General features: G+C 39.9%; 1 pseudogene; it reads left to right on the forward strand.

Annotated features, from left to right (window-relative positions):
• Positions 1-1,895: 1,895 nt before the first annotated feature.
• Positions 1,896-7,070, forward strand: LOC127680168 (oogenesin-3-like; annotated as a pseudogene).
• The last annotated feature ends 6,534 nt before the right edge of the window (positions 7,071-13,604 follow it).

A 13,604-nucleotide genomic window follows, 5' to 3' on the forward strand; every position in this document is an offset into this window, starting at 1 on the left:
TTTCACTAAAAACATCCATGTATTATTCGCTTAGCTTACATAGCAATGTTGAGCTCAACTTGTGATAATGCTACCATTGAGAGAAACTTGCCAGGAACTGCTCTTAGGTTCCTCTGCCAGGTTCCTTGCTGCTTCTGCGGCGTCTCCTGAAGCCAATTGGCAAGCCTGATGGTTTCTACAGGATTGAACTACAGCTTCAGGTCCTGCCTAATGTCTGCCTGCTGAGAGCACTGGACTGAAACTGCTGGTATCTGTACCTTGGGCTGCCTTGGGCCACATTTAGCCTCTTCGTATCAAGGAGCTCACAAAATCATTCGGCATACTTGTCCATAGGGACATGGCTGAGTCAGATGGGTCTGGTAAAACATTCAGGTGCCATATATTCATGATATGTCTTAGGAACTGTAAGTCTCCCCCATTCCAGAGACCACCATAAGGCCAGATCTGCAGTATTAGAGAACTTAGTGTACCCTGTTGTACACTCTAGAGGTCTCAAGTCCAAACACTCATCAGGCTCAGCATATGGAGGCTCTCATAAGACATAACCCAAATATAATTAAGCTTTGTCTCAACAGGTACCAAACCCTGATCCATTGACTCTTTTCCATTTGGAAAGGTTATTCAGGAGAAGGCAGTGTGACCAGTTTCTTCTTGTGGCAAAAAGATACTGATTCCCTATTAAGGCCCTCAAATGAGGCAGTACTACTGATATATGCCCAACAACATAGGATTTTCTTTCCACAGATCGAGCCTGCCAATGACAGAAGGAGGAGAATCTCTGAAATGTATGGTATTACTGCTTTCTGAAGTTATTATAAGATGCTGTATGACAGTGGGCTTTATTTTACTAAATTGGAGAATTGGGTAGAAGTTCTGTGAACTGAGGACCACATAGCTGACCAACCAGACTGAAATTTAAAAGTGAAAAGGAGACATTTAAGTTTCCTGTAAGAATATCTGGAGTCATGTGACCACATAAATGTATCCTGAAAAACTGTGAATTTGAGATAGACATGCCACTGAATCCTTCCACTTACATTGCTTTCCCTCCTCTCCTTTCTCCTCTATCTGTGGTAGCTGTGGAATTTGCAAAATGAGAGAGGATGCTCTAGACTTTAAGACCATTCAGGGCTATGTTGTGAAACCCAGTGATAGAAATCAAAGAAGAAGAAATCATATATAAATGAATGTCGGAAAAGCCTACACAGGAGAGAAGAGTAAGAATTACCAACTTGGTCCTTTCAATATCATTTTCCATGAAGTACTAGAGCATGGAGGAGGAAACACAGGAATCACTGGACAGGGACTGACATAAGGGTGAGTGGTTATTGAGGATACAAGATGTATCTTGTATCTTCCTACATGCACTATGTTGAACTGGTACAGCCATTGCTGTGGTTTCTTGCCATGACCTGAGTCATGCCCATGCTGATAATCAAAGGGCTCAGACTAGCATGCTATGAATTGTGTGTGCAGAAAACAGAAGGTCATGCCCTGGGTGTTGACCTCAATGTATAGTCAGCATGAGTTGGGATAAATGCCATATGCTTGGAGTCTAAGAGTGGTTTTGAACTCAGAGATACACCTGCCTCAGCTTTGCAAGTGCTATGATGAAAGACAATATGCAAAACTCTTGCTTCAATAGATCAGTTCTTGCATATCTGTCTGGCCTAAGAATTTTCCTGTGTAAGGATCTCACACAACTTACCTGCACCAACCATATCCGAAAATGAGCAAGTGGGTGGAGACTCAATTATTGACTCAGAGGCCTGCTTTGGCTGTGAGGGTGTGGCTATAAAGGGAGGGTTCAGCTGAAAACTATATAAAGGGTCACAGCAGGCAGAGAAACACTCATTCTCTTGAAGCCTGAGGTTACAGCCTCCCCCTGCCTGAATATGGTGATCTGCCACCAGTGTCCAGAGCAAGTAAGTCCCTCAGCTTCCTAAGTATATCTCATCTCATGCAGCCTAGTCTAGCCTTGTCCTCACATGAAATTTTGTTTATATCATTTCTTACTTGCTGTTTCTTTTTTGAGATGAGTTCTCTCTACATAAATTTGTCTGGCCTGCATCCTAGATATTCTGTTCTTTTTTTGTATGTCCACTTACCAGTTAGTATATATCGTGCATGTCATTTTAGGTCTGCATTACCTCACTCAGGATGATGTTTTCTAGTTCCAACTATTTGCCTGTAAAATTCTTGATGTCCTCATTTTTTATTAGCCAGATTATATTCCATTGTGTAAATGAACTACATTTTCTGTATCCATTCTTTGTTTGAGCACTGTCTGCTTTGTTTGCAGCTTCTGGCTATTACAAATAAGGCTGCTAAGAACATGGAGGAACATGTGTCTTTGCAGTACAGTGGGGCAACTTCTATGTATATGACCAGGAATGATATAGCTGGCTCATCAAGTAGAAGTGTTTCCAATTTTCTGAGGAGCAACCAGATTGATTTCCAGAGTGGTTGCACCAGTTTTCAATCTCACCAGAAATGAGTATTGTATTTCTCCACATCCTCACCAGCATGTGTAGTCACTGGAGTTTTTTATCTTAGCCATTCTGATTGTTGTAAGGTAGAAGCTTAAGACCATGCTTATTTGCATTTCCCTGAAGACTAAGGACTGTGAATATTTCTTTAAGTGCTTCTTGGTCATTTCAGATTTTTTTAAACGTTGAATTAGCAGACAAGTTGAAGAAGCTGAAGAGGAGGGAAACCCCATAGTAATTCCACAAATCTCAACTAACCTGGGTCCCTGGAAGTTTCCAGGGACTAAGCCATCCATCTTGGCAGCATACACAGGCTTGTCTAAAGTCCCCAGTGCATATACAGCAAAGGACTGCCTGGTCTAGCTTCAGTGGAAAAGACTTGAGACCTTTGAGAAGGGGAATTCCTGAGGGTTTTGGGGGGGGGGTAGCAACCTCTTGGATGAAAGTGGGAGTAGCAATTGGATGGGGAACTGGAGGAGGAGCCAATGTATGGAATGTAACTTGAGAAAAGTTTGCCAGGCTTTAAACTCACAAAGATTTTCTTCTCCTACCTCATTCACCGGAGGGCTGCTTAACCAGAATATCCAAGTGTGTTCTCAATTACATCTGAGTATTAACTAGGTCATAGTGGTTTCTGTGGGGATTTTAAATTTTATTTAGTTTTATTTTTCTTTCTCGAGATAGCCTCACTGTCTTGGTCAGTGAGAATGTCAGGGTGACCTTGAATTCTAGGCCCTCTAGGCTAGAGTGTCAGATGTGAGCTACTCAATTGCCTTGAGTAATGATCGTTATGTCACTTTAAGCCTAGGATTCTTTGGTGAGCTTTTAATCCCAGCAACAGGGAGGCAGAGGAAAGCTGTAAGAGTCAAAATAGCCAAATATTATATGTGTCCTTTAAAAAGGCAAAACAAGGGGCTAGAGTATTGGGTCAGTTGTTAAGAGTACTATGCTTTCTCAGAGGTACTGTGTTCAATTCCTAGAATCTACATGTGGCTCACAACCATCTATAATGGGATGTGATGCCCTCTTCAGGTGTGTTCGAAGACAGGGACAGTACACTCATATACATTCAATAAATAAATAGATACATAACTAAATAAATAATGCAAAACTACCAAACAAACACAAAATACCAAAAAAGAAATCCTATTTACATCTACTCATTGATAAGTAGTCCCTTGTTTTACTGGAACTCAGGATGTCTTCAAACTTTAAGGAAGAAACCTGTATATATACATACATATATGTGTGTGTATGTAGTATATATGTCCATGTATATGTATGTGTACATATGTGTGTGTGTGTATGTATGTATGTATGTATTTAATTGACATTACATCACAATCACAGTCTCCCTTCCATTCAGTGTAGCTGGATAAATAGAGATTGTGGAGAATTTGGAATTTGATTTTCTTTGCTTTCTTTGAGGGCCTGCAGTGCTAAGCACAGTCTATTCATAATCCAACACCTGACTGAGGCTTAAGAGTTCCTTGTGTTCCCTTCTTAGTGGGATGTATGTTCCCTAGTTGTGGCTGCAATTGGATGTAGCCACTGGGAACTAGTATACTTTGGAGACACTTCCCACTACCAGAGATAATTATTGCTTTAAAACCAGCACAGGCCAGATCAAAGATTCCTGGATTAGACACAGGCTGAGCAGTGATGGAAAACACATGTAATCTCAGCACTTGGGAGGCAGAGGCAGGCAATTATCTGTAGAGTCCAGGCCACTGTGGTCTATAAATCAAGTTTCAGGACAGCCAAGGATATAGGGAGTTCTGTCAAGACATTATCTTAATGAACAAACAAACAAAAAAAACAACAACAACAAAACAACTGAGTGTGCACAAATTGGTAAATTGAGTTCTGCATTCTCAGCACTAGTTATCTAGCCTCCACACCTCCCAATGTGGGCAGAAAGGCTTCCTAATAATGACATTATTATGAAATATTCCTAATAATAAACTTATTGTCATTAATGGTATATGTTTCCCTTGCTTCCATAGGATGACTCTTTAGAAGACACAATGGATGTCTACTCCCCAGCCACCCTGGTGAAGCTGACAAGAGATAGGCTACTGAGTGAGGAGGCCTTGGCCATTTATTATCTCAAGGACCTTCCCAGTAGTCTGTTCCCAAAGATGTTTGAGGAGGCCTTCATTAATGGACATACAACAATCTTGACCGCCATGATACCTGTGTGGCCCTTCCAATACCTTTCTGTAGGAATGTTGATAAAGAACCTCTGCCTAGACACACTGAAGGCTGTTCTTGAGGGGCTAGATATACTGATTTCAGAACCAGTTCATTCCAGGTAGGCAGGATCAGCTGGGAATGGAGGAAGGTTCTCTTGAGTACTGAGAATGAGCAATTAGGGACAGAGGGTATATGGCCAACTGTGGATGAGAGGCTTCTGTTATTCAATTTTTTTTACCTTATAGTCAGGACTGTTCTTTACTTGGAGAAGAGGCTTAGAGTGGTGTAGAAGCTTGGGCTCAGTCTAAACTATCTGGAAAAATAATGGCTAATATAGAAGACAGAAAAAGGTAGAAAAACCCAGTGAAGAATGGATCTCTTCCTGTATCCCTAAAAGTTTCAAGTGAAATGAGGTTGGGATTAAGGGGACTGGAGTTAAGGGAAGCAGGACAGGGCTAAAGATGCTGTTCTTGCAATGAATGTTATTCATTTTCTCAGCATGAGGCTCTGGGTTTGATTCTAGGCACAGGAATAAAATGTTGTGGAAAAAAGCTGAAGTGTGAGGTGTGGAAGGAAATCAAACTGTATGATGTGTTATCTCTTGCCTTCTGAAAATTATACTCATTTCTCCCACAGTAGTTGCAAACTCAGAGAGATCATTTGGAGGGATGGAGACCATGATTTCTATGGGATATCGGCTGAATCCCATGAAGATGAAGGCTTACTAGAGTTCATGGAACAGAAGCAGGCATTGGAAAGCAGCCCTGACTGTGGGATGAAGAAAGAATTGTGGGTGACGACTCAACTCCAACTCATGGAAGGCAGCCTTGATGAATGTGCCACATACTTGTTGCAGTGGGCCCAGCAGAGAAAAGATTCCATTCATTTATGCTGTAAAAAGCTGAAAATTCAGTGCTTAACTAAAGCCACAATCTTGGATGTCTTCAAAATTGTACATGCAGACTGTATACAAGATCTCGAGCTATGTTGTCTTTGCCTAGAAGATTTGGACTTTCTTAATCCCTACCTGAAACAGATGAACAATCTTCTCTCATTCAGTCTAGATAAAATCAAAGATACCATCAGTATGGGTTATACTAGAAAGGTTGATGAGAAGAAAGTAATCACAGTGAATTCTCCACTTCCCACACTCCACCATCTCCGGGAACTCTATGTAAATGATGTCCCCTTTTTAAAAGACAACCTGAAAGAATATCTCAGGTAAGGAAGGACTGAGAGTGTCCAGTAGACCAGAAAAACCACACCTCTTTAATTTCCTGTTCTCTTTCCTTGTTTTTTGTTTTTTGTTTTTGTTATTGTTTGGTTTTGGTTTGCAAGCTAGGGATTCCATGATGGTCTGGACACCATAAATCTATCAATGTTAAAGACATAGCATATCCGAGGAGATGATCTCTGTGATAAGACATGTATGAACAGGCATAAGCATGACTCTTATTGCTCATGTTTTTAGTCCAGAAACAGGTTGAGTAGATGAGAACTATGCAACACTGGGTTTCATAATAAAGACAGGATCATGGACCTTGCAGGAACAAAACCTCTGAGAACTTTCAAAAATAACACTAGGAAATTATTGAATTTTATTTGGGGTAGGTAGTTCTTCTTATGTGCACCAAGATGGCCTGATATATCCATTGGTGTGGTATCCTGCAAGATACTGAATCATATTGATGTTGACAGGCCTCAGACTAGTATGGTCTTGGTTGTGTGAGCAGACAAAAGAAGGCCATGTCCTGGGTGGGGGTGACCTGAATATACAGTCAGAATGAGTATGGGAGAATGTCATCTGCTTATCTGCCAATCCTTTTCCCTCTTCAACACTATTTTCCTGAAATCAATCATCTCTTCTCTCCCCAGGTGCCTGAAGAAGCCCTTGCAGACACTTTGGATCAGGAGATGTTACCTCTCACAGTCGGACTTGGATTACTTGCCCTATTGCCTGAATATTTTTGAGCTCAAATGTCTGCATCTTATTGAAATACCTTTATGTCATTTACTCCTTGAGCCTCTTGGGTGTCTCCTTGAGACAGTTAGATATACCCTAGAATGCCTGCATTTGAAGTCATGTGGTATGGGGGAATTTCAGGTCGATGCCCTGCTGCCTGCCCTAAGACAATGTTCCCATCTCACAGAAATCAATTTCTATGATAATGACCTCTCTGTGCTTTTACTGAAAAAAGTTCTACACCACACGGCCGAGCTTAGCCTGCTAACTGATGAGCTGTACCCTGCCCCTCTGGAGTGCTATGAAAACAGGGAGGTAATACTATCAGACAGATTAGAAAATTTTTGCCCTGAGCTCCTGGATATACTCAGGGCCAAAAGACAGCCCAAGAGGGTCACCTTTGCCACAAACCAATGCTCTAATTGTGGTGGGTCCTATGTTTATGAGCTGAATACTCAATGTTGCTTATTTGAAAAGGACCTACTAAGTGATTGATTGTGGAACAGAAAAATAGAGGCTTAGTATTGGGGATTGATGAAATCCTAAGTGAAAGTCCCTTGCTGAAAGGAGCATGAAAATGTCAATCACCCAAAGGTCTGAGACAGAGAAAACACAAGATTGTTCTCACAGCTTGTGAATGAGTTTTTCATCTGCTAAAGGTTTCAAGTATGCTTTTCTCCTCTCACGATTTTTATAAATTTAGTGTGTTTCAATAAAAGCATCCTTCCATGAAGATATTGTCCCCATCTGTTGACTGCACATATACAAGTGTTGACTTACTGGGGTGTTGGTATGCCTCTATCAGAGCACAGAGCCTAATGATTCGCAGCATTTCTGTATCTGTGTCCAGTTTCTTCATTCCTCATCACCATAATTAGGTCAGTCTCAGGTTTGTGCATTTCCGTTCAGTAACTGGTCTCATAAATGGGAGCTAAAGCACAGGGCTTCACAAAATGCTCAATGTTTGGGATACAAATTTGTATGTAGTACATTAAGATCAGAAAAACTGAGTTAGATATGGAGAAAAATGGGATGAGGGGACAGGTTTCTTTAGCTGTCAAGAATATGAGGACCTAGTGAATCCCAAGGCAGCCACATTTCAGGATCTATGTCCTTGTATTTAACCTTTGCTGGAAGACATGGTTTGCAGCATATGAACACTTAGAGACCTGATATCAAAATGAGAAAGGCATGATGTGACCTTAATCTATTTACTTCTTTAAACTTCCAGAACAGTTTTTATGTTGACTAAGAAGAGTTTCACTTAGAGAAATATGTCCTAACACCATCCCCTGGTCCCCTGTGACAGGTCTTCCTGGGGGTGGGTCTCCCAACCTTCATCTGTAGAGCAGATCCTTTATGATATTGAGGTGACTTACAGCAGGCTGTGGAGAAGAGGTTTTCTCTATGGAACTCATCACCATCTCCTTCCTCACTTCAGTTCATCTCTTTAACCTCCAGGTAGGTCACTGTGTCTGGACCTAATTCCACGAAGCTCTGCCTCACTTTCTTATAGGTCTTGTTTTCCTCTCTAGGATCCCTGGAGAGCTGAGGTTAAATATGTGCACATCCATGCCAGGCTATTTTCTCTTAAAAAAGTGTACCATGATGTTCTTTTTCAGATTCTGTGAATAGCCTGAGACAATTTAAAATCATGAGTTTACTGAAGGGAAGACCATAGAGAATGAACAATGTTTCCGGCTGGAGCCAGGAATGAACTATTAGATATGTATACTCAGAGTCAGTCCAAGATACCCTCATATCAAGTTCTCAGCACAAAGGAGATCTATTTGCCTTAGAGGGACAAAGGACAAGGGACATGAGACAACAGGAGATAGGAGACAAAGCAGAAGTAGAAGAGAACAAGGGAAAAGCTAAAGGAGTAGTCGTCCTTGGGGGGCCAGCAGGATCAAGGAGTATAAGTTATAGGGCAACGGCATGTTATAGAGGTAAAATTCAAACCTTGTGTGATAAGGTGTTTAATTGGTGTGGATAATTACATAAGCCAAAGGAGACTTTTGATTGCTAGACTTGAAAGCTCAGCTTTGGTAGACATTCTCAAGAAGGGGAACTGTCCATATAAAGCAAGGGACCTTGGGGGCTACCTTTAGAAATGTACTCTGTTTTCTGTAAGGCACAAGGATGTGGAACAAGGAACAGTGCAGCCAGCGCCATGTTTGCTGTTGTCAGGCTGGCAACAGTTCCATCAATGAAACAGGAGTGTTTGTGAGAGTAGGAGTTTCAATTAATCTACAGATCATGACCATGTATCAAAAAAAAAAAAATAAAAGAAAGAAAAAGAAAAACTAAAAAAATCTTCCCCCAAACAAAGTACAAACATAGCACATCACTCAATTTACTAATGAGTAAATTGACTAAATAAATAAGACTCTGCTGTGGGGAATAATACACTGAATGGTCCTCTGGAGTTTCAGGCTAGTGTGGACTTTTCTGCTTTCACAAAGGGAACTTCAGCAATGGAGATAATGAAAATCAAGCCAAGCAACATGGGTTTGGGACAGAAGCAACCTATCAGAAGGAAAGTTTTGGTTGTAAGTTTGAGCATGGAGGGAGAACAGTTAGGGTTTAATAAGCCTGGTTCTTGGTTTTCATTCACATTGTACTGTATTAAAGGCTAAAATAATATATATGGGATTTGGATAAAATTTTGTGACTTTCAATAGATGGTTGCAGAAGATTTTTTTAAAGAAATAATGTGAAAGACTCTTAAAATTAGTTTGATAAATCTTTATATGTACTTGCATGAAAAGGAATGTATTTTCTTTTTTTAAAATATTTTTATTTCTATATTCTTTGTTTACATTCCAAATGATTTCCCCTTTCCCAGATCCCCCCTCCCCATATGTCCCATAAACCTTCTTCTCTCTATCCATTCTCCAATGACCTCCCTCCTTTTTCCCTCTGTCCTTATATTCCCCTCCAATGCTAGATCAATCCTTTCCAGGATCAGGACCTTCTCCATACTACTTCATGGGAGTCATTTGTTATGCGATTTGTGCCTTGGGTATTCAGGGCTTCTGGGCTAATTAATATCCACTTATCAGGGATTACATTCCATGTGTATTCTTTTGTGACTGGGTTACCTCACTTAGGATGATATTTTCCAGATCAAACCATTTGCCTAAAAATGTGAATTCATTGTTTCTAATTGCTGAGTAGTATTCCATTGTGTAAATGTACCACATTTTCTGTATCCATTCCTCCTTTGAGGGAACATCTAGGTTCTTTCCAGCTTCTGGCTATTATAAATAAGGCTGCTATGAACATAATGGAGCATGTGTCTTTATTGCATGCCGGGGAATCCTTTGGATATATGCCCAGGAGAGGTATAGCAGGGTCCTCCAGAAGTGTCATGTCCAGTTTTCTGAGGAACCGCCAGACTGAGTTCCAAAGTGGTTGTACCATCTTACAGCACCACCAGCAGTGGAGCAGTGTTCCTCTTTCCCCACATCCTCACCAACACCTGCTGTCTCCTGAGTTTTTGACCTTAGCCATTCTGACTGGTGTAAGGTGAAATCTCAGGGTTGATTTGATCTGCATTTCCCTAGTGACTAATGAGGAATGTATTTTCAATTACAAATCACACATGGATGTTTAGGTATAATCTGAACAGAAATAAAGATCTTTGTCAAAAGAAAAATAAAGGATGAAATTTTATCGAATATATTTGGAACTGTCTTAAACACTAGGTGTGGTAGCACATGCAATTTGTTCCAATATTTTTCAGAAAGAAGCATGGAGATTTCAATGGCTTGGGGGCCAGCCTAATCTAAGTAGTGAGTTCTAGCCAGAGCTACTTTAGTGAGGCCTTTTCTCAATGATAACAACAACAGTGGCAGCAGCAGCAGCAGCAGCAGCAGCAACAACAACAACAAAGATACAAAACACTGTATTTACAATCAAAATCACTGTCTTCATCCAGTTCTTCTCAAAAGACCCTGAATTTGAGCTGTTCTGTCACATCTCCTTCTAATGATTCTAGATCTGACAGAGTATCACAGTGGAGAAAAGTGGTCTACAGGCAATGAGGGCTGATAACCCAGGACCAGGCAGTGAGTCTCAGATACTCTACACCCAGAGTCTTCTCTTATTCTGAAGCATTGAGACACCTCTGTCTCATAAATTTCCCCCTGGATCTACCTGAAAACCAAAACCTGCCAGTTTATTGAATTAACTGAATCATACCAATAGTAAATATATTTTGTTTACTGTCTAGGTGGATGATATTTCCTATATGAAAAACAAAATACTCAAGATTTTTCTGAACTTTAAGAGCCTATTCATTAAATCCCTGCGCAACACTATTTTCTTTCATTTATTTAGTTGCTACTTCTTTATTTTGTTTTAGATGTATCTTTGAGACACAGTCCCTTTCTAAGGCTTAAATTTATTTCAAACATGATCTCTAAGGAATCCTCCTACCTCAGCTTTCTTCCTAGTAGAATGATAGGTTAAAGCCTCCCCACCTAATTGAGTTTTATTTGCCCACATAATTTTGAGAGTAAATCAAGTTTGTATTGCTTTATCTTTGATATTAGGGACATCTAAACCGAATCTCCTGAAAAAAATGAGAGAAACTTGGTTATAGAATAGAGTTTATTCAGAATAGGGGATGGGAGTTAGTGGTAAAGAGAGAGAGGGAGAGAGAGAGAGAGAGAGAGAGAGAGAGAGAGAGAGAGAGAGAGAGAGAGAGAGAGAGAGAGAGAGAGAGAATATAGAGAGAGTGGAGGCCGGCCATGACCATGTGTGTGGGGGGGGAAGAGCCCCAGGGGCAGAGAGGTGAGAGTATGGGAGAGCGGAGAGCAAAAGTCCTTTTTCATTTCTAATTTTGTTAATTTGGATACTGTCTCTTTGCCCTTTGGTTAGTCTGGCTAAGGGTTTATCTATCTTGTTGATTTTCTCAAGGAACCAGCTCCTGGTTTTGCTGATTCTTTGTATGGTTCTCTTTGTTTCTACTTGATTGATTTCATCCCTGAGTTTGATGATTTCCTGCCTTCTACTTCTCTTGGGTGAATTAGCTTCTTTTTGTTCCAGAGCTTTCAGGTGTGCCATTAAGCTGCTAGTGTATGCTCTCTCCAGTTTCTTTTTGGAGGCACTCAGGGCTATGAGTTTTCCTCTTAGCACTGCCTTCATTGTGTCCCATAGATTTGGATATGTTTTGCCTTCATTTTCATTAAATTCTAAAAAGTATATGATTTCTTTATTTCTTCCTTGACCAATGTATCATTGAGAAGAGTATTGTTCAGCTTCCATGTGTATGTGGGCTTTCTGGTTTTTTTTTTTTTTTTGCTATTGAAGACCACTCTTACTCCATAGTGATCTGATAGGAGGCATGGGATTAGCTTGATCTTCTTATATCTCTTGAGGTCTGTCTTGTGACGAATTATATGGTCAATTTTGGAGAAGGTACCATGAGTTGCTGAGAAAAAGGTATACTTTTTTGCTTTAGGATGAAATGTTTTATATATATATATATATATCAATAAATGTTTTGGTCCAAAGTTTCAATTAGTTTCCTTGTGTCCTCGTTTAGTTTCTGTTATCCTGATCGGTCCATTGAAGAGAGTGGAGTGTTGAAGTCACCCACAATTATTGTGTTAGGTGCAATGTGTGCTTTGAGATTTAGTAAAGTTTCTTTTATGAATGAGGGTGCCCTTGCATTTGAAGCATAGATGTTCAGAATTGAGGGTTCTTCTTGGTGGACTTTTCATTTGACCAATCAGAAGTGTCCTTCCATGTCTCTTGTGATGATTTTAGGTTGAAAGTAAATTTTATCTGATATTAGAATGGCTACTCTGCCTTATTTCCTGAGACCATTTGCTTGTAAAATTGTTTTCCACCCTTTTCCTCTGAGGTAATGTTTGTCTTTGACACTGAGGTGTGTTTCCTGTATGCACCAAAATATAGGGTCCTGTTTATGTATCCAGTCTTTTAGTCTATGCCTTTTTATTGGAGAATTGAATCCATTGATGTTTAGAGATATTAAGGAAGAGTGATTATTACTTCCTGTTATTTTTTATGTTATTTTTATGTTTGAGTGCTTATCTTCTTTTGGGTTTTATGAAGGGTTACTATCTTGCTTTTTCCAGGGTGTATTTTTCCCTCCTTGTATTGGTGTTTTCCACCTATTATCCTTTGTAGAGCTGGGTTTGTGGATAGATATTGGGTAAACTTGGTTTTATCATGGAATATCTTGTTTTCTCCATCTATGGTGATTGAGAGTTTTTCTGGGTTTAGTAGTTTTGGCTGACATTTGTATTTACTTGGAGTCTGCATGAGATATGCCCAGGATCTTCTAGCTTTCATGGTCTCTGGTGAGAAGTCTGGAGTAATTCTGATAGGTCTTTCTTTATATGTTACTTGGCCTCTTTCTCTTACTGCCTTTAAAATTCTTTCTTTTTTTAGTACATTTGTGGTATTGGCATTTGGGGTATTTAGCACATTAGTCACATAGATTATTATGTGACAGGAGTTATTTCTGTTCTGGTCCTTTCTGTTTGGAGTTGTGTAGGCTTCTTGTATGTTCATGGGCATCTCTCTCTTTCAGTTAGGGAAGTATTCTTCCAGAATTTTGTTGAAGATATTTGCAGGCCCTTTATGTTACAAATCTTCACTCTCATCTATACCTATAATTCTAAGGTTTGGTCTTCTCATTGTGTCCTGGTATTCCTAGATATTTTGGGTTACAAGCTTTTTGCATTTTGCATTTTCTTTGACTGTGGAGTCAATGCTTTCTATGGTACCTTTGCCATCTGAGATTCTTTCTTCTATCTCTTGTATTCTGTTTTTGATATTTGCATCTATGACCCCTGATTTCTTCCCAAGGTTTTCTATCTCCAAAGTTGTCTACCTTTGTGATTTCTTAGTTGTTTCTACTTCTGTTTTTAGATTCTAGATGATTTTGCTCAGTTCCTTCACTTGTTTGTTTATGTTTT

Source organism: Apodemus sylvaticus, chromosome 3, assembly GCF_947179515.1.
Source record: "Apodemus sylvaticus chromosome 3, mApoSyl1.1, whole genome shotgun sequence".
NCBI classification, from domain to species: domain Eukaryota; kingdom Metazoa; phylum Chordata; class Mammalia; order Rodentia; family Muridae; genus Apodemus; species Apodemus sylvaticus.